General features: G+C 45.2%; 1 protein-coding gene across 5 annotated transcripts in view; it reads left to right on the top strand.

Annotated features, from left to right (window-relative positions):
• The first annotated feature begins 2,785 nt into the window (after positions 1 to 2,785).
• MID1 (midline 1) overlaps positions 2,786 to 22,674 on the top strand; it is a 717,600-nt gene continuing 697,711 nt past the window's right edge. For 2 of the 5 annotated variants that reach the window (XM_063955560.1, XM_063955550.1), the window contains exons 1-3: positions 2,786 to 2,811; positions 2,891 to 2,960; positions 3,115 to 3,186. The gene's annotated coding sequence lies outside the window, so the exon portion shown is untranslated. Of the gene's footprint in view, positions 2,812 to 2,890; positions 2,965 to 3,114; positions 3,187 to 22,674 lie in introns of all 5 variants that reach the window. The other 3 variants (XM_063955553.1, XM_063955554.1, XM_063955555.1) reach the window with 3 other exon arrangements.

Raw genomic sequence — 22,674 nt, 5'->3', positions numbered from 1 at the left:
TTCCTTGGGATGATCCTGGACACAGTCCAGAAAAAGGTGTTTCTCCCGGAGGAGAAAGTCAGGGAGTTATCCGAGCTAGTCGGGAACCTCCTATAACCGAGCCAAGTCTCAGTACATCAATGAAAGGGTTCTGGGAAAAATGGTGGCTTCCTACGAAGCAATCCCATTCGGCAGATTCCACGCAAGAACTTTCCAGTGGGACCTGCTGGACAAATGGTCCGGGTCGCATCTTCAGATGCATCAGCGGATAACCCTGTCACCAAGCACAAGGGTGTCTCTCCTGTGGTGGTTGCAGAGTGCTCATCTTCTAGAGGGCCGCAGATTCGACATTCAGGACTGGGTCCTGGTGACCACGGATGCCAGCCTGCGAGGCTGGGGAGCAGTCACACAGGGAAGGGATTTCCAGAGCTTATGGTCAAGCCTGGAGACATCACTTCACATAAATATCCTGAAGCTAAGGGCCATTTACAATGCTCTAAGCTCAGCAAGACCTCTGCTTCAAGGTCACCCGGAGTTGATCCATTCGGACAACATCACGGCAGTCACCCACGTAAACAGACAGGGTGACACAAGAAGCAGGAGGGCAATGGCAGAAGCTGCAAGGATTCTTCGCTGGGCGGAAAATCATGTGATAGCACTGTCAGCAGTATTCATTCCGGGAGTGGACAACTGGGAAGCAGACTTCCTCAGCAGATACGACCTCCACCCGGGAGAGTGGGGACTTCACCCAGAAGTCTTCCACATGTTTATAAAACTCGACAAGTATTGCGCCAGGTCAAGGGACCCTCAGGCAATAGCTGTAGACGCTCTGGTAACACAGTGGGTGTACCAGTCAGTGTATGTGTTCCCTCCTCTGCCTCTCATACCCAAGGTACTGAGAATCATAAGATGGAGAGGAGTAAGCACTATATTCGTGGCTCCGGATTGGCCAAGAAGGACTTGGTAACCGGAACTTCAAGAGATGCTCACGGAGGATCCGTGGCCTCTACCTCTAAGAAGGGACCTGCTCCAGCAAGGACCCTGTCTGTTCCAAGACTTACCGCGGCTGCGTTTGAAGGAGAAAGGCATTCCGGATAAAGTCATTCCTATCCTGATCAAAGCCAGGAAGGATATAACCGCAAAACATTATCACCGCATTTGGCGAAAATATGTTGCGTGGTGCGAGGCCAGTAAGGCCCCGACGGAGGAATTTTCAACTAGGTCGATTCCTATATTTCCTGCAAACAGGAGTGTCTATGGGCCTGAAATTGGGGTCCATTAAGGTTCAAATTTCGGCCCTGTCAATTTTCTTCCAAAAAGAACTAGCTTCAGTCCCTGAAGTTCAGACGTTTGTAAAAGGGGTACTGTATATACAGCCTCCTTTTGTGCCTCCAGTGGCACCTTGGGATCTCAATGTAGTTTTTGGGTTCCAAAAGTCACATTGGTTTGAACCACTTAAATATGTGGAGTTACAATATCTCACATGGAAAGTGGTCATGCTGTTGGCCCTGGCCTGGGCCAGGTGCGTGTCAGAATTGGCGGCTTTATCCTGTAAAAACCCTAATCTGATTTTCCATTCGGACAGGGCGGAATTGAGGACTCGTCCTCAGTTTCTCCCTAAGGTGGTTTTCAGCGTTTCACCTGAATCAACCTATTGTGGTGCCTGCGACTACTAGGGACTTGGAGGACTCCAAGTTGCTAGACGTTGTCAGGGCCCTGGAAATATAGGTTTCCAGGAAGGCTGGAGTCAGAAAATCTGACTCGTTGTTTATTCTGTATGCACCCAACAACCTGGGTGCTCCTGCTTCTAAGCAGACTATTGCTCGTTGGATTTGTAGTACAATTCAGCTTGCACATTCTGTGGCAGGCCTGCCACAGCCAAAATCTGTAAAAGCCCATTCCACAAGGAAGGTGGGCTCATCTTGGGCGGCTGCCCGAGGGGTCTCGGCTTTACAACTTTGCCGAGCAGCTACTTGGTCAGGAGCAAATACGTTTGTAAAATTCTACAAATTTGATACCCTGGCTGAGGAGGACCTGGAGTTCTCTCATTTGGTGCTGCAGAGTCATCCGCACTCTCCCGCCCGTTTGGGAGCTTTGGTATAATCCCCATGGTCCTTACGGAGTCCCCAGCATCCACTAGGACGTCAGAGAAAATAAGAATTTACTTACCGATAATTCTATTTCTCGTAGTCCGTAGTGGATGCTGGGCGCCCATCCCAAGTGCGGATTGTCTGCAATACTGGTACATAGTTATTGTTACCAAAAAATCGGGTTATTGCTGTAGTGAGCCATCTTTTCTAGAGGCTCCTCTGTTATCATGCTGTTAACTGGGTTTAGATCACAAGTTATATGGTGTGATTGGTGTGGCTGGTATGAGTCTTACCCGGGATTCAAAATCCTTCCTTATTGTGTACGCTCGTCCGGGCACAGTATCCTAACTGAGGCTTGGAGGAGGGTCATAGGGGGAGGAGCCAGTGCACACCAGGTGACCTAAAAGCTTTTACTTTTGTGCCCAGTCTCCTGCGGAGCCGCTAATCCCCATGGTCCTTACGGAGTCCCCAGCATCCACTACGGACTACGAGAAATAGAATTATTGGTAAGTAAATTCTTATTTTATACAATGTCTATTGTGACTCCTCTAAATGATACAAGTCCTTAACAGGTTAATCCACTAGCTATGATATCCACTAGTAGTCTAGTAGTCAATTAACTTAATTGAGGGACATAATTAGCTTGACAGGAAATGATGTCAATTACACAGGGGGTATATATAGGACTAAAGAGTTCACTCTCACTTATAGCTGTGAGGTGGACCTTGAGACAACATGCCAGGTAAATACCTTATTCCATTCAGTCTTTTTTATTGATTTAGACTTATCATATTTCCAACTAAGACATTCCATCTTTATAGGGTCTGATCGGATAATATCTCCTGATCTCATCCGAATTGGCAGTTTGTGAAATCTAAATAGAAGTTTCTGGTAGGTGAGCTTGACATCTAATTAATCAATAGTGTCATTAGGATCTCTTTCTAAATAATTTTGATTGTCACATTTTATATTTTAAGTTGTTGCTGCATTGGAGGTGATCTATTGCTAGTACCCCTTTCTAATCAAACACTCCATAACCCTATAGGAAATACATGGATGTACTATTGATGTACTTCAGCCAACACCCATAATTTGGTGGTTTGTTAAGTTTCCACAGGTGAGCATATACTCTCATAAATGAGCACATACCTTAATCATGTTTAGTATGTAGAAAGGACTATATCCTGTTTCGGCTACATATGAATCGTTTTAGTAGAATTCCCATCGGTTACAATCTACCTATTTCAGTATGGTCCCTCATTAACCACCATATGTATGTAGATACAACATGGACATTGATGTTTTGTTTTAACAAATTCATTGTATATCATTTTGTTAATACGAGGCACATTTCAATATTAGTGGGAGAATCTATTGAAAACTGACCAGTGGTATGTTTAATAAATGTTTAACGACTATACCTAACTCCTGATGAGCACCATAATATTAATTGAGTGATTGGTGCCAACTATTGCATTTAAGAATCATTACTAATAGAATGATGCCTCATTTCTAAGATGTTTTTGTATTCTAATAGAAGTACAATTCTAATTTGGAGGAATACACTCTCAGTGAATTCATGCTCTGTTTGTATTCCCCTTGGTGAACCCATTCTTTGGTATGTACAATTACTTCATTTAATCAATTAAGTATCACGTGCACTAGATGCCATCCTTGGTCATTATGTAAACTGTTCATTAATTGATGTGTACTGAACTATATAGTTATATGGTATATATTTGGTATTTAAATTTGAACCATTCAGTAGGGATCCAATCCTTACTTTACACTCCATATGTTTTTCCTCCTCCTCCGATGTTCTCCTTACCTTTTTTTCAGTATATCCTCCCTTCTTTGCATTTCTATTAGAGATGAGCGCCTGAAATTTTTCGGGTTTTGGTTTTGGGTTCGGTTCCGCGGCCGTGTTTTGGGTTCGAACGCGTTTTGGCAAAACCTCACCGAATTTTTTTTGTCGGATTCGGGTGTGTTTTGGATTCGGGTGTTTTTTTCCAAAAACACTAAAAAACAGCTTAAATCATAGAATTTGGGGGTCATTTTGATCCCAAAGTATTATTAACCTCAAAAACCATAATTTACACTCATTTTCAGTCTATTCTGAATACCTCACACCTCACAATATTATTTTTAGTCCTAAAATTTGCACCGAGGTCGCTGTGTGAGTAAGATAAGCGACCCTAGTGGCCGACACAAACACCGGGCCCATCTAGGAGTGGCACTGCAGTGTCACGCAGGATGTCCCTTCCAAAAAACCCTCCCCAAACAGCACATGACGCAAAGAAAAAAAGAGGCGCAATGAGGTAGCTGTGTGAGTAAGATTAGCGACCCTAGTGGCCGACACAAACACCGGGCCCATCTAGGAGTGGCACTGCAGTGTCACGCAGGATGTCCCTTCCAAAAAACCCTCCCCAATCAGCACATGATGCAAAGAAAAAGAAAAGAAAAAAGAGGTGCAAGATGGAATTGTCCTTGGGCCCTCCCACCCACCCTTATGTTGTATAAACAAAACAGGACATGCACACTTTAACCAACCCATCATTTCAGTGACAGGGTCTGCCACACGACTGTGACTGATATGACGGGTTGGTTTGGACCCCCCCCAAAAAAGAAGCAATTAATCTCTCCTTGCACAAACTGGCTCTACAGAGGCAAGATGTCCACCTCATCTTCACCCTCCGATATATCACCGTGTACATCCCCCTCCTCACAGATTATCAATTCGTCCCCACTGGAATCCACCATCTCAGCTCCCTGTGTACTTTGTGGAGGCAATTGCTGCTGGTCAATGTCTCCGCGGAGGAATTGATTATAATTCATTTTAATGAACATCATCTTCTCCACATTTTCTGGATGTAACCTCGTACGCCGATTGCTGACAAGGTGAGCGGCGGCACTAAACACTCTTTCGGAGTACACACTTGTGGGAGGGCAACTTAGGTAGAATAAAGCCAGTTTGTGCAAGGGCCTCCAAATTGCCTCTTTTTCCTGCCAGTATAAGTACGGACTGTGTGACGTGCCTACTTGGATGCGGTCACTCATATAATCCTCCACCATTCTATCAATGTTGAGAGAATCATATGCAGTGACAGTAGACGACATGTCCGTAATCGTTGTCAGGTCCTTCAGTCCGGACCAGATGTCAGCATCAGCAGTCGCTCCAGACTGCCCTGCATCACCGCCAGCGGGTGGGCTCGGAATTCTGAGCCTTTTCCTCGCACCCCCAGTTGCGGGAGAATGTGAAGGAGGAGATGTTGACAGGTCGCGTTCCGCTTGACTTGACAATTTTGTCACCAGCAGGTCTTTCAACCCCAGCAGACCTGTGTCTGCCGGAAAGAGAGATCCAAGGTAGGCTTTAAATCTAGGATCGAGCACGGTGGCCAAAATGTAGTGCTCTGATTTCAACAGATTGACCACCCGTGAATCCTTGTTAAGCGAATTAAGGGCTGCATCCACAAGTCCCACATGCCTAGCGGAATCGCTCCCTTTTAGCTCCTTCTTCAATGCCTCCAGCTTCTTCTGCAAAAGCCTGATGAGGGGAATGACCTGACTCAGGCTGGCAGTGTCTGAACTGACTTCACGTGTGGCAAGTTCAAAGGGCATCAGAACCTTGCACAACGTTGAAATCATTCTCCACTGCACTTGAGACAGGTGCATTCCACCTACTATATCGTGCTCAATTGTATAGGCTTGAATGGCCTTTTGCTGCTCCTCCAACCTCTGAAGCATATAGAGGGTTGAATTCCACCTCGTTACCACTTCTTGCTTCAGATGATGGCAGGGCAGGTTCAGTAGTTTTTGGTGGTGCTCCAGTCTTCTGTACGTGGTGCCTGTACGCCGAAAGTGTCCCGCAATTTTTCTGGCCACCGACAGCATCTCTTGCACGCCCCTGTCGTTTTTAAAAAAATTCTGCACCACCAAATTCAAGGTATGTGCAAAACATGGGACGTGCTGGAATTTGCCCATATTTAATGCACACACAATATTGCTGGCGTTGTCCGATGCCACAAATCCACAGGAGAGTCCAATTGGGGTAAGCCATTCCGCGATGATCTTCCTCAGTTGCCGTAAGAGGTTTTCAGCTGTGTGCGTATTCTGGAAAGCGGTGATACAAAGCGTAGCCTGCCTAGGAAAGAGTTGGCGTTTGCGAGATGCTGCTACTGGTGCCGCCGCTGCTGTTCTTGCGGCGGGAGTCCATACATCTACCCAGTGGGCTGTCACAGTCATATAGTCCTGACCCTGCCCTGCTCCACTTGTCCACATGTCCGTGGTTAAGTGGACATTGGGTACAACTGCATTTTTTAGGACACTGGTGAGTCTTTTTCTGACGTCCGTGTACATTCTCGGTATCGCCTGCCTAGAGAAGTGGAACCTAGATGGTATTTGGTAACGGGGGCACACTGCCTCAATAAATTGTCTAGTTCCCTGTGAACTAACGGCGGATACCGGACGCACGTCTAACACCAACATAGTTGTCAAGGACTCAGTTATCCGCTTTGCAGTAGGATGACTGCTGTGATATTTCATCTTCCTCGCAAAGGACTGTTGAACAGTCAATTGCTTACTGGAAGTAGTACAAGTGGGCTTACGACTTCCCCTCTGGGATGACCATCGACTCCCAGCGGCAACAACAGCAGCGCCAGCAGCAGTAGGCGTTACACGCAAGGATGCATCGGAGGAATCCCAGGCAGGAGAGGACTCGTCAGACTTGCCAGTGACATGGCCTGCAGGACTATTGGCATTCCTGGGGAAGGAGGAAATTGACACTGAGGGAGTTGGTGGGGTGGTTTGCGTGAGCTTGGTTACAAGAGGAAGGGATTTACTGGTCAGTGGACTGCTTCCGCTGTCACCCAAAGTTTTTGAACTTGTCACTGACTTATTATGAATGCGCTGCAGGTGACGTATAAGGGAGGATGTTCCGAGGTGGTTAACGTCCTTACCCCTACTTATTACAGCTTGACAAAGGGAACACACGGCTTGACACCTGTTGTCCGCATTTCTGGTGAAATACCTCCACACCGAAGAGCTGATTTTTTTGGTATTTTCACCTGGCATGTCAACGGCCATATTCCTCCCACGGACAACAGGTGTCTCCCCGGGTGCCTGACTTAAACAAACCACCTCACCATCAGAATCCTCCTGGTCAATTTCCTCCCCAGCGCCAGCAACACCCATATCCTCCTCATCCTGGTGTACTTCAACACTGACATCTTCAATCTGACTATCAGGAACTGGACTGCGGGTGCTCCTTCCAGCACTTGCAGGGGGCGTGCAAATGGTGGAAGGCGCATGCTCTTCACGTCCAGTGTTGGGAAGGTCAGGCATCGCAACCGACACAATTGGACTCTCCTTGTGGATTTGGGATTTCAAAGAACGCACAGTTCTTTGCGGTGCTTTTGCCAGCTTGAGTCTTTTCAGTTTTCTAGCGAGAGGCTGAGTGCTTCCATCCTCATGTGAAGCTGAACCACTAGCCATGAACATAGGCCAGGGCCTCAGCCGTTCCTTGCCACTCCGTGTGGTAAATGGCATATTGGCAAGTTTACGCTTCTCCTCCGACAATTTTATTAGGTTTTGGAGTCCTTTTTTTACTGATATTTGGTGTTTTGGTTTTGACATGCTCTGTACTATGCCATTGGGCATCGGCCTTGGCAGACGACGTTGCTGGCATTTCATCGTCTCGGCCATGACTAGTGGCAGCAGCTTCAGCACGAGGTGGAAGTGGATCTTGATCTTTCCCTAATTTTGGAACCTCAACATTTTTGTTCTCCATATTTTAATAGGCACAACTAAAAGGCACCTCAGGTAAACAATGGAGATGGATGGATTGGATACTAGTATACAATTATGGACGGGCTGCCGAGTGCCGACACAGAGGTAGCCACAGCCGTGAACTACCGCACTGTACTGTGTCTGCTGCTAATATATAGACTGGTTGATAAAGAGATAGTATACTCGTAACTAGTATGTATGTATGTAGAAAGAAAGAAAGAAAAAAAAAACCACAGTTAGGTGGTATATACAATTATGGACGGGCTGCCGAGTGCCGACACAGAGGTAGCCACAGCCGTGAACTACCGCACTGTACTGTGTCTGCTGCTAATATAGACTGGTTGATAAAGAGATAGTATACTACTAATATTATATACTGGTGGTCAGGTCACTGGTCACTAGTCACACTGGCAGTGGCACTCCTGCAGCAAAAGTGTGCACTGTTTAATTTTAATATAATATTATGTACTCCTGGCTCCTGCTATAACCTATAACTGGCACTGCAGTAGTGCTCCCCAGTCTCCCCCACAATTATAAGCTGTGTGAGCTGAGCAGTCAGACAGATATATAATATATATAGATGATGCAGCACACTGGCCTGAGCCTGAGCAGTGCACACAGATATGGTATGTGACTGAGTCACTGTGTGCTGTGTATCGCTTTTTTCAGGCAGAGAACGGATTATAAATAAAAGTGGTGGTCACTGGTCACTATCAGCAAAACTCTGCACTGTACACTACTGAGTACTCCTAATGCTCCCCAAAATTAGTAAATCAAGTGTCTCTCTAATCTATTCTAATTCTAAACGGAGAGGACGCCAGCCACGTCCTCTCCCTATCAATCTCAATGCACGTGTGAAAATGGCGGCGACGCGCGGCTCCTTATATAGAATCCGAGTCTCGCGATAGAATCCGAGCCTCGCGAGAATCCGACAGCGTCATGATGACGTTCGGGCGCGCTCGGGTTAACCGAGCAAGGCGGGAAGATCCGAGTCGCTCGGACCCGTGAAAAAAAAACATGAAGTTCTGGCGGGTTCGGATTCAGAGAAACCGAACCCGCTCATCTCTAATTTCTATGTGATTTGTTTTGTATATAAAGCAGGTAAAATTTTATTAAATAATGAAGTAGTTTCATGAAGTTGAAATATATGTGAAGGGACACTTTGATATATATATTTTTTATTGAACCACCCAGATTTGCACCCCTGATGAAGTCCTAAGGGACGAAACGCGTTGGGTTTCAACGATTGTGCGTTTTCCGTAAAAACAGTGAACTGATCATTCATACTTTCTCATGCTGAGGAATAAGTATTTCATCTAATGATTGAAAACATCATGTATAACAGACAATCAGAAATGAATGTATTGCTCATATGACATATGTGATCTTGTGATTCATGTTATAAAAGTATACGTGTTTTTTAATAAATGATTTTATAATTATATAAGTATATCTGTGGTGGTAAAGCTCCCCAAGAGAACTTTTGTTTTTGTCCATTCTATGTGCAGTACTCCTTCTGACAGGGGGTACCTCTCAGTGGTTTGAGCTATTAGACTATAGCGCAATTAAGGGGTCTTAAGTTTTTCTGGAGCCCTTCATTCGCTTAACCAGGATTCACAGGTGGTCAATCTGTTGAAATCAGAGCACTACATTTTGGCCCCCATGCTCGATCCTAGGTTTAAAGCCTATGTTGTATCTCTCTTTCCGGCAGACAAAAGTCTGCAGATGTTCAAAGACTTGCTGGTGAGACAATTATCAAGTCAAGCAGAACGTGACCTGCCAACAGCTCCTCCTTCATTTTCTACTGCCACTGGAGCTGCCAGGAAAAGGATAAAATTTCCAAAACCACCCGCTGGCGGTGATGCAGGGCAGTCAGGAGCAAGTGCTGACATCTGGTCCGGACTGAAGGACCTGCCAACAATTACTGACATGTCTACTGTCACTGCATATGATTCTGTCACCATTGAAAGAATGGTGGAGGATTATATGAGTGACAGCATCCAAGTAGGCATGTCAGACAGTCCGTACGTATACTGGCAGGAAAGAGTCAATTTGGAGGCCCTTGCACAAACTGGCTTTATTTTACCTAAGTTGCCCCCCCTCCAGTGTGTACTCCAAAAGAGTGTTTAGTTCAGCCGGTCATCTTGTCAGCGATCGGCGTAGGAGGTTACTTCCAGAAAATGTGGAGAAGATGATGTTCATCAAAATGAATTATAAATTCCTCCGTGGAGACATTTACCAGCAATTGCCTCCAGAAAGTGCACAGGGACCTGTGATGGTGGATTCCAGTGGGGACGAATGAATACTCTGTGAGGAGGAGGATGTACACAGTGAAAGGGGTGAGGAATTGGACGATGACGATGAGGTGGACATCCTGCCTCTGTAGAGCCAGTTTGTGCAAGGAGAGATTGATTGCTTCTTTTTTGGTGGGGGCCCAAACCAACCAGTCATTTCAGCCAAAGTCTTGTGGCAGACCCTGTCGCTAAAATGATTGGTTAAAGTGTGCATGTCCTGTTTATACAACATAAGGGTGGGTGGGAGGGCCCAAGGACAATTCCATCTTGCACCTCTTTTTTTTATTTATCTTTGCATCATGTGCTGTTTGGGGACTATTTTTAAGTGCCATCCTGTCTGACACTGCAGTGCAAATCCTAGATGGGCCAGGTGTTTGTGCCGCATACTTGGGTCGCTTAGCTTAGTCATCCAGCGACCTCGGTGCAAATTTTAGGACTAAAAATAAGTGTGAGGTGTTCAGAATAGACTGTAAATGAGTGGAAATTATGGTTATTGAGCTTAATAATACTATAGGATCAAAATTACCCCCAAATTCTATGATTTTAGCTGTTTTTGAGGTTTTTTAACAAATCACCCAAATCCAAAACGCATCCGAATCCAAAACCCGAAAGGGTGGTTTTGCCAAAACGCGTCCGAATCCAAAACACAACTCGAAACCGAATTCAAAACCAAAACACAAAACACGAAAAATGCCCGCTGCACATCTCTAGAGTCAGAATCAGCCCCTCTGTGTAGAAGGGACCCAGGGCAGAGAGGAACGAAGAAAACATGTATTGCTAAAACACTGCAAATGGAAGAGGTACTGTGCAGCAACTGTTTGCAAAGTGTAAATGAGACTGTGAGAATGACATCCAGGTCATAGAAAAATGGGGGACTATGCTCTTCTCCATCAGTGCCGTACAGTCAGGGGAGGAAGAGCCTCACCTGTCATACACCAATGAAAATATTTTCCCACTGATCTGTGTTATACAATTTATATAAATATGGATAGAATTAGAGATGAGCGGGTTCGGTTCTCAGAGAACCGATCCCTACCGAACTTCACGTCCCGAGCCCGGCTCGGGTTTTCCCGCCTGACTCGGAAACCAAACAAGGCAAAATGTCATCAGCCCGCTGTCGAATTCTCGCAGGGCGTGGAATCTACCATATAAGGACACGCACGTCACCGCCATTTTCACTCCAGTCCTGGAGAGTGTAATGAGAGGACGTGTCTCCGTCCTCAGTGTCAATGCGGGCGGGAAAGTAGGGTGGCGATTATAGTGCTGTCTTGAGCTGCTCAGTCCAGTGTAGTGTCTTATGCTGCATCAGTCAGTCCAGTGACCAGACACAGTGGTGGTGTCCTCTGCTGCCATATGTCCAGTGCTGCTGTATAAGTCCCTTACAGTGTCGCTGTGTTGTCCTGCATCAGACCAGTGGTAGTGTCCTGTGCATCAGTCAGTCCAGTGACCAGACACAGTGGTGGTGTCCTCTACTGACATATGTCCAGTACTGCTGTATAAAAAGTCCCTTGCTGTGTTGTCCTCCATCAGACCAGTGGTAGGGTCCTGTGCTGTATATTATTTACTCCAAATAAAGGGGTTAATAACATTTAATCCAAATATAATTTTTACAGGGTTTGCCCTGTGTGGTGTAGGGGTACGCTCTCCTGTGCTACAGATTGTGTTATATAACTCCAGAAAAATAATGGAGAACAAAAATTTGGAGGATAAAATAGGGAAAGATCAAGAACCACTTCCTCCTAGTGCTGAAGCTGCTGCCACTAGTCATGACATAGACGATGAAATGCCATCAACGTCGTCTGCCAAGGCCGATGTCCAATGTCCTAGTAGAGAGCATGTCAAATCCAAAAAACAAAAGTTCAGTAAAATGACCAAAAAAATAAATTGAAATGGTCTGAGGAGAGTGCTGGAAGGAGCACCCACAGTACAGTTTCTGATATTCAAATTGAAGATGTCACTGTTGAAGTACACCAGGATGAGGATATGGGTGTGGATGGCGCTGAGGAAGAAGTTGACGAGGAGGATTCTGATGGTGATGTGGTTTGTTTAAATCAAGCACCGGGGGAGGCACCTGTTGTCTGTGGGATGAATAAGCCCATTGTGATGCCTGGGCAAAATACCAAAAAAGCCACCTCTTCAGTGTGGAATTATTTCTCCACAAATCCGGACAACTGGTGTCAAGCCGTGTGTTACCTTTGTCAATCTGTAATAAGTAGGAGTAAGGACGTTAACCACCTAGGAACATCCTCCCTTATATGTCACCTGCTGCAAGTTGTGAAACTTTGGGTAAGAGCGTAAGCAGTCCACTGACACCTAAATCCCTTCTTCCTCTTGTACCAAAGCTCCTGCAAGCCACAACACCAACTCCCTCAACGTCAACTTCCTCCTCAGGAACATCAGTAGTCCTGCAGGCCATGTCACTGGCAAGACTAAGGAGTCCTCTCCTGACTGGGATTCCTCCGGAGGATCCTTGAATGGTACGCCTACTGCTGCTGCTGTTGTTGCTGCTGGGAGTCGATCGTCATCCCAGAAGGGAAGTCGGAAGACCACTTGTACTACTCCAGCTAAGCAATTGACTGTCCAACAGTCCTTTGTGAGGAAGATGAAATATGACAGCAGTCATCCTGTTGCAAAGCGGATTACTGAAGCCTTGACAGCTATGTTGGTGTTAAACATGCATCCGGTATCCGCCATTAGTTCAGTGGGACTTAGAGAATTGTTTGAGGTAGTGTGTCCCCAGTACCAAATCCCATCTAGGTTCCACTTCACTAGGCAGGTGATACCGGGAATGTACAGAGACATCAGAAAAATTGTCCTCAGTGTCTTAAAAAATGCGGACATGTGGAACAGGGCAGAATAAGGACTGTAAGATTGTGACAGCCCACTGGGTAGATGTTTTGCCTCCCACAACAAGAACAGCAGCGGCACCAGTAGCAGCATCTCGCAAACGCCAACTCATTCCTAGGCAGGCTACACTATGTATGACCGCTTTCCATAAGAGGAACCTCTTATGGAAACTGAGGGACAGCATCGCACAATGGCTTACCCCAATTAGACTCTCCTGCGGATTTGTGACATTGGACAATGCCACCAATATTGTGCGTGCATTACATCTTGGCAAATTCCAGCATGTCCCATGTTTTGCACATACAATTAATTTAGTGGTGCAGAATTTTTTTTAAAATGAGAGGGGCGTGCAAGTGATGCTGCTGGTGGCCCGAAAATTGCGGGCCACTTTCGACATTCATCCACTGCGTGCCGAAGACTGGAGCACCAGCAAACACTCATGAACCTGCCCTGCCATCACCTGAAGCAAGAGGTTGTAACGAGGTAGAATTCAACACTCTATATGCTTCAGAGGATGGAGGAGCGGCAAAGGGCCATTCAAACCTATACATCCCCCTATGATAAAGGCAAAGGAAGGGGAATACACCTGACTCAAGTGCAGTGGAGAATGATTTCTGTCTTGTGCAAGGTTCTCCAACCCTTCAAACTTGCCACATGTGAAGTCAGTTCAGACACTGCCAGCTTGAGTCAGGTCATTCCCCTCATCAGGCTTTTGCAGAAGCAGCTGGAGAAATTGAAGGAGGAACTAAGACGGAGCGATTCCGCAAAGTATGTGGGACTTGTGGATGGAGCCCTTCATTCGCTTTGCCAGGATTCAAGGGTGGTCAATCTGTTGAAATCAGAGCACTACATTTTGTCCACCGTGTTCGATCCTAGGTTTAAAGCTTATGTTGTATATCTCTTTCCAGCAGACACAAGCCTTCAGAGGTTCAAAGACCTGCTGGTGAGAAAATTGTCAACTGAAGTGGAACGTGACCCGTCAACAGCTCCTCCTTCATTTTCTCCTGCAACTGGGGCTGCGAGGAAAAAGATAAGATTTCCTAGCCCACCCGCTACAGACAGTCTGTATGTATACTGGCAGGAAAAAGAGGCAATTTTGGTTTGTCTTGCACATTTTTTGCTTAGTTGCACCCCCCCCCCCAGTGTGTACTCCGAAAGAGTGTTTAGTGCAGACGGTAACCTTGTCAGCGATCGGCGTAGGAGGTTACTTCCACAAAATGTGTAGAAGATGTTGTTCATCAAATTGAATTATAAATTTGTCCGGGAAGACCTTTACCAGCAATTGCCTTCATACAGTACACCGGGACCTGTGATGGTGGATTCCAGTGGGGACGAATGAATACTCGGTGAGGAGGAGGATGTACAAACTAAAAGGGGTGAGGAATCGGAGGATGAGGTTGACATCTTGCCTCTGTAGAGCCAGTTTGTGCAAGGAGAGATTGATTGCTTCTTTTTTGGTGAGGACCCAAACAAACCAGTCATTTCAGCCACATTTGTGTGGCAGACCCTGTCACTGAAATGATTGGTTTGTTAAAGTGTGCATGTCCTGTGTATACAACGTAAGGGTGGGTGGGAGGGCCCAAGGACAATTCCATCTTGCACCTCTTTTTCTTCTCTGCATCATGTGCTGTTTGGGGAATAGTTTTTTAAAGTGCCATCCTGTCTGACACAGCCGTACATCTCCAGGGGTACTGCCGTACAAGTCCAGGGATACTGCCATATAAGTCCAGTAAAGTGGTGCTGTCTTGTGCTGCCATAAGTCCAGTGGTGGTGTCCTGTGCTGTGTATTATTTACTCCAAATAAAAGGGTTATATACATTACTTATATTATCATCCAAATAATTTTTACAGGGTTTGCCCTGTGTGGTATAGGGGTACGCTCGCCTGTGCTGCATATTATTATAATAGCTCCAAATGAAAGGGTTATTATCCAAATACATTTTACAGGCTTTGCCATGTGTGTGTGTGGTTTGCTCTCTTGTGCCACCAATATTGTGCGTGTATTACATCTGGGCAAATTCCAGCACATCCCATGTTTGTGTTGCACACTTGTGTCGCTTAGCTTAGTCATCCAGCCACCTTGGTGAAAACTTTTGGCTTAAAAACAATATTGTGAGGTGTGAGGTGTTCAGAATAGACTGGAAATGAGTTGAAATGAATGTTATTGAGGTTAATAATACCGTGGATCAAAATTACCCCCAAATTATGTAATTTTAGTTGTTTTTATGTTTTCAAAAATCATACAGATCCAAAACCAAAACACGAAAGGGTGGTTTTGGCAAAACCAATCCAGATCCAAAACACAAGCATGGAACCAGAACCAAAACCAAAACACAAAACACGAAAAGTGCCCGCCGCACATCTCTAGTTAGAATAATACAAGAAGATATGATAATTTGTATAGCCAAATTTGTAGAGCTCCGCTGCTTCAGCTAGAGATGAGAGGTAAGTCAGCAACGAAGTCAGGATTCCCCTCTGACTATCAGAAACTGCATGGAATACTGGGCGAGGCTGCACCGCGAGAAGTAAGAGAGCAATGAAAACAAGCACCAGGGGAGGCAGCTGTCACTAGTGCCTTACTGAGGGAGCCCTGCCAAGAACCCAAATCAAGATCAGTGGTCAGTGGTTTCCAGGCACCAGAGCACCCTGCTCCGCTAGCTGGAGGAGAGACTATGTAGTCTATTTACTAAGCCTTGGAGAACAGATTAAGGGGGTCATTCCGAGTTGATCGCTCGGTAGCTAGTTTTAGTAGCCATGCAAACGCTATGCCACCACCCACTGGGGAGTGTATTTTAGCTTAGCAGAAGTGCGAACGCATGTGCAGCCAAGCTCTGCAAAAAACAATTTGTGCAGTTTCAGAGTAGCTCTGAACCTACTCAGTGCTTGCGATCACTTCAGCCTATTCGTGTCCGGGTTTGATGTCATACACCCGCCCAGCGACCGCCCAGCCATGCCTGTGTTTTTTCAGACACGCCTGCATTTTTGCAAACACTCCCTGAAAACAGTCAGTTGACACCCAGTAACGCCCCTTCCTGTCAATCTTCTTGCGGCCATCAGTGCAACTGAAAACTTTGCTACAACCTGTGCACAACCACAACGGGCTTTGTACCCGTACGACGCGTGTACGCATTGCGGCCCATATGCATGCGCAGAAATGCAGTTTTTTTCACCTGATCGCTGCGCTGCGAAAATCGTCAGCGAGCGATCAACTCGGAATGACCCCCTAAGTGGACAGAGATAAAGTACCAACCAACCAGCTACCCAGCCATTCACCTGACTGCACATCACTGTTCTCCATACTATAGTATCATACATCACAGAAAAAAACAAATACTGAGCATTAAATATAGAAGTGCAGAATGAAGTAATACTGTGCAGGTAGTCAAAATAAAAGATGTACAGTAACAAAAGAGACTAACATTTTATAGAGAAAGTATTGTGCATTTTAGAAGCAGGCTTATGAATAGTAACATGCACACATCCTATATCAGGCTGTCCTATATAATAAAAGGCTAATGCTGCTTCTCACCTTTATGGGGGGTTTCAAGTGTCTTGTGCATCAACGGCCACTAGATGGCACCCAACGGAGCAGTTCAAGTGTTGCTCTGTTCGGGCGTGCACAGCTGCCAATGCTGACATTACTGTTATGTTGTTCCATCACTTTGATTAAGGGGCTAATTCAGACCTGATCGCTTCTGTGCGTTTTCGCACAGTGGGCGATCAGGTCTGAAATGCGCATGTGATCGGCATCTCAGCCCAGTGATCGCCACTACCTGATTGACAGGCAGAGGCTTCACTGGGCGGGAGGGGGTGGGCCAGAAGCGCTGGGCCGCCATTTTGGGGTCGTGGTCCGGGCAACGCAGGCATGCCCGGACCATGTGGGGGATGGGCCGCGGTGGCTATGTGACGTCACACGCAGCCATAGAGTGACAGGTAGCTCCCTGCCAGCGCACAGGAGCTACAATGGTAGGAAGCTACTCTTCAGGTACAGAAGCATCGCCGCCGTGAGATGCTTTTGTACCTGTGCAGGATGGGGGGGGGGGGGACAGACATGCGGGGCGGACTAGCCCTGTGCTGGGCGTCCCCCCACATGTCTGTGAAAGTGATCATAGATGTGCTAAATTTAGCATATCTACGATCAAGTCTGAATTACCCCCTAAGAGCTAAGATGAACTAACATATTCTTAGTATAAACACTATGGATGAAATTCAGTTAACCGTGGGGCTTACCACGTGGCTGTAGCGTCCAGTTTAATGCCTGAAGCAATTCAATTAGTAGCCAATTTCTAAGCACGGTAAACCCACAGCTACCACATGTTGACCCACATATTCCAGAAATTTATGGGTAACCCCACGCGGTAAGCTCCAGAGGGTGCACGTAATTAAGATTTTATCTTGAGCATCAGATCAGCGTTAAGTGCACCCTCCACGGTTAACTGTTCAGCTAAGCGGCAGTAATTGAATAGCTCCTGGTAGAGCTGCAGATGCACAGCAATCTACTCCAAAATGAATCTACTCCAAAATGGGAAATGTATCAAACCTTCTAAAGAGGACATGTGGAGAAGTTGTCCATAGCAACAAGTCAGCTTCTAGCTATCATTTTATAGGATTGTTTGTAAGAATATTTTAAGTACAGGTTGAGTATCCCTTATCCAAAATTATGGGGTATACTCAATTAGGGTCGGATCCATTCCGACATGCATTTGTCGGAATGGATCCGACAACCCCTATTCAATCCAATCTCAATTCCACTTAAAAAAAAGTTGAATTGAGATGAGACCTGTGAGCGGAGGAGAGGGGGGAGACCAGTGGGGACAGCCGCGGGTAGACGGATGAGAGCAGCGCTGCAGAAGGTTGTCTCACAGCTGCCAGACCTCATGGCAGTGTCCACCCAGCTCCAGCAAGCGTGACCTCACTTGCTGGAGCCGGGTGGACGCTGCTGTGAGCGGCGCGGCTGCGACATTCCTTCTGCTGTGGCGCTGCTCTCCCCTGTATGCCCGCGGCTCTCCCCCCTCTCCTCCTCTCAGGTCCCACATCTCAGTCCGACATTATTTTATGTCTGATTGAGATGGTTGGAAACGGGGCTAAATCCTGTCGAATTTGGCCCTGTTTCCCTCAAAAGTACGTGAATCGGCAGCTATACCGCCGATTCACGTACTATTCGACAAGTCGGGGAAAACAGCTGGGATTGAATAGGTCAAGTCACAATTCGACCTTAAAAAGTCGAAAACTGTCGTCTTTTCAGACAGACGGCAGCTTTCGACCCTAATTGAATATACCCCAATAACTGTCTAAATACTAAAAATTATACTAAGCCCACTGATTCAGGTGCATATATTAAAGCCACCAGTTATCATCATCCCAATTGGCTTGGGTCAATCCCTGAAGGCCAATTCAGACGTCTTAAACGAAACTGCATGAATTTTGAGATGTATGAAGAACAGGCAGAAGAGCTAGGTAATACATTTGTGGCTTCAGGATACAACATCGTTATATCTAAAATTAAAGTAGCACAATTAGATAGAAAATAATTATTACAGCCTCAATGGAAAGATACAGTACATATAAAAAAAACAACAACAAATTTTGATTGGGCTTTTGTTACATCCTTTAGTAGCCCATACAAAGCCCTTAAAGGGTCACTAAGTAGACACTGAAAAATCCTACAAAAAGATCCGGTGATCAGAAAACTGCTCCCTGACAAACCCAAATGCATCTACAGAAGGGCACTAAACATCAGAACAAGTCTGGCGAAAAGTGCACAACCCCTTAAAATAACGATGAATACCATAAAATCAATGGGGGGGGGTTTCGCTGTGGAATGTTTGGGGTGCAGAGGTGTTCAGGGGAATGGAAGTACGGTTAATGAGGTGACTATCAATAGCACTAATTTTAATATATTAGACTTCATTACGTGTAACAGCAGTAATGTGGTTTATGCAATTGAATGTGCCTGTGGCCTTTGGTATATTTGGAGGTCATCAAGACCTCTTAAAGTATGGTTAGGGGAACATATGAGAAATATTAAAAAGGGCTTGACAACACATGCCCTGTCAGAACATTTTAGAGTATGTCATCATAGTAGCATTATGGCCATTAGACAGTTTTGTGGTACAGGTTGAGTATCCCTTATCCAAAATGCTTGGGACCAGAGGTATTTTGGATATGGGATTTTTCCGTATTTTGGAATAATTGCATACCATAATGAGATATCATGGTGATGGGACCTAAATCTAAGCACAGAATGCATTTATGTTTCATATACACCTTATACACACAGCCTGAAGGTAATTTTAGCCAATATTTTTTATAACTTTGTGCATTAAACAAAGTGTGTCTACATTCACACAATTCATTTATGTTTCATATACACCTTATATACACAGCCTGAAGGTCATTTAATACAGTATTTTTAATAACTTTGTGTATTAAACAAAGTTTGTGTACATTGAGCCATCAAAAAACAAAGGTTTCACTATCCCACTCTCGCTCAAAAAAGTCCGTATTTCGGAATATTCCGTATTTCGGAATATATGGATATGGGATACTCAACCTGTATTAGACAAATCAAAGGTAACTGGAGACGTAATGATTGACAATGCTAAATTCCTTTGTCGTATAACCAACCCTTATGAAGCTAAGAACACTGTACGCTGTTTACTTAAGAAGTACCGTAATGGTACGCTATCTGCGTAGCGATCGCTCAGCCGTAGGCGAGACGCTCAAGCGTCACGTTCGCTCGCGGCCCAGTGATCACAGGACACGTTATTGGTTAAGTCTAGGGGAAAGATTCGCTGTTACGTAGTGTACGCTAGAGACCACGAGGAGGTCACCAGCGATGCAGACGCTTACAACACTTTACCTTGATATTAAACCTTATACCAATGAAACACACAGAATACCTTAATGTGAGTACAGGGTGTAAATGCAACCTTGTGTAACCTGACTACCTACAAAGCTGTTTGAGCGTCACCGACGCTCAAATGAACACTTAACACTATAGTAAATACACAAATACTGATTTAGGGTTCCAAAGCCTATTATCTGTATTATATCTAGTATACTTGTAAAAGAGTAACACAGTACAAATGATACACTACAATATAACAAAGACTTCCTAACCAAACACCTAACTAAGGGATAAACTACAATACTATCCTGGTCTAACACAATACAATACAATACTATAAAGTTTAGTCTAGGGGAGATATGAGAGAAAAGAGAAAATAGAGAGAGAGAGAGATAGACACAGAGAGAGAGAGAGGAATTGGCTCACAGAAAGACAATGATTACGGAGAGAACTTACGCACAAAGGGTATGATCGCCAGCGCCTCGATATCCAGCTCCCGATTATCAGCAGATAACCGTTGATGAGAGAGTGAGAGCTGGATGTGGTTGGTCTGCCTATTTATGCCCCACACACAATGCAATCTCCTAGTCCCTACAATCCTACAGTTTATTGGACACAGGAATTCGGCCCTGTACTGTAACCAAAGGTCATAGGTTGATTCATACAGGTGGGCTGTGCTGATTTCCAACAGCTCAGGTGGGTGGGGAACTGGGTTTCCCGCCGCATACCTGAGTATGTGCAAATCATAGAAATGGACATAAACTTCTTATGTCCATAACTATTCGCACGAGCGATTAATACGCTCCAAACCAACACCGGAATATTGCTAATTAAATACTCTTCCGATGGGTATCAAACACTGCTGTATGACTCCTGTTAGACCCTTCGTGCAATACAAAGAGGGATTCCTCCGCTCAGGGACATTCTATCTAAACCAAACTTACAGAAACTATTGAGGGGAACATGATCTATGAAATACATTAATTGTGAATATTTGTAACGAATGAGTCGCACGCTACGATCACATAAACTCTACCGTAAATGCGCATACTGCGCGTGCGAGTGCACGCTATTGCGGGTATGCGCTTCCACGGGAGAGCGTACGCATGCGCAGCACGGACCAGTGTGCGGTGCAAATATGGCAGTGTGCATTAAGACATTTTTCTGACTTCGACAGTCCACCCTTTGGCAGTCAATAATAACTGCCACAAAACATTTAAGGAGAAAAATGTAAGTCAGGGGTTAATTGATTTCCATGGTTGGGTAGGGGAGGAGAGAGGAGAAGGTGTGAAGAGGGTATGACCTAGTGAGAAAGTAGAAGCATGTGTGTATGAGTCCATGTTTGGGGGGGTCATGTATCATCGTGCCGTACGTGTGGTAAATCAAGCTTCGAGGTATTGCGAAGTATACATTTGAATTCCTTCTTATCCCGTACTAAGGGTCTGTGGATGGGCTGTCAAACTCTACCGAGCTCATTTCGGCTGTGGTTGCAACAAAATGGGGATGCACATTTTAGTTGATGATACATGAATGGGGGAGGTATGTGGTTGCTGATATCTGTGCCTGTATTCCCTATCGACTATGTGTGTCATTACCTGAGGGTTGTAGAGATGAAGATAAAGAACACTTATGGAAAATGCAATGATATTCTATGTCAGGGAAATGTACATTCGTCGATTGAGGTCTTGATTGGTGTCATTTGCTTGGAGTCTTCTTCTTTGTGCTTTTGCTCATAAATCGTGAGTAAAGCAATCAACGTCCATGGATTTACAAAAAAATGTTGGGCTAGCGTGATTTTAAAGTTCCTAGGGAAACTGGGGTACCCATGGCATTGTCCATCAAAATCTTGTATATCAGGTCGTCTGCTCTTCCTCTTTCCATCTTTCCGTTGTCGGCCCCTTGGCTCATCAAATCCTTCGTCTACGTGGGTCTTTGTACCTCGGAGGAAAACATAGAAATGGGTGAAAGACGGACCGTATACTCATTACATCATTACGTCATGGTTTCTAGCATTGGGTCATAAATCAAATCCAGGTTAATTACAGTTTCCTCACTCCTCAAGCTCATCACTTTCGTACTTTGTTTACACTTCGTCAAAGCCTGCCCGCATCTAAATATCAATCCAATCGATATAACGACACCCAAGATACACAGTAGAAACTTTCCAACATCCATTATGACTCCTTGAGCCCACTCTCCCAAACCGGAGAACCAATTTCGCGGGTTCAACCATGACACCCAACCAGTCAGCTCATTACCTACAGCAACAAGGGTGAGATTGTGTTTTCGACGAAATTCCCATTTTAATTGCAGAATATCATCCATCTTTTGGTCTATGACCTCTACCGGATCCTCGGTACTATTTGTGATGTACGTGCAACACTTTATGCCGTACTGTGTTGCCAATGTAACACAATATCCGCCTGTTACTGCTGTAAGGTAATTAAGAACCATCCTATGCTGAACTAGTTCCGTTTTGTAAGCTTGGAGTTCTCTTCCGGTGTATCTAAACGTGTCATCATACATTTCAGTGATATTATCTAACAAATTGGCGAGTGCGGAAATGTATTTATAATTCATCACTCCTCGAGCGGTACGAGTGAAATCTAACGCTACCAGAACCTGAATCCCGGTGGATTCATGGATAAGATCAGAGGCCGGATGCTCTAACCTTTCTGACAGGTGTCTTTTAACTCTGTGTTCGTAGTGAGTGTGAGTATAAGGAGCTTGGGCACCACGGTGTATGTCTTTCATTTTGTCATGTGTTACAGTCATCACTTCAGGCAATACTTTTCCAATATAACACAATCCTTCAGAGTTTGGGGCAAGC

Source organism: Pseudophryne corroboree, chromosome 2, assembly GCF_028390025.1.
Source record: "Pseudophryne corroboree isolate aPseCor3 chromosome 2, aPseCor3.hap2, whole genome shotgun sequence".
NCBI classification, from domain to species: Eukaryota; Metazoa; Chordata; class Amphibia; order Anura; family Myobatrachidae; genus Pseudophryne; species Pseudophryne corroboree.
The sequence above is the reverse complement of the archived record's forward strand: the minus strand, read 5'-3'. Positions and strand labels throughout refer to the sequence as shown.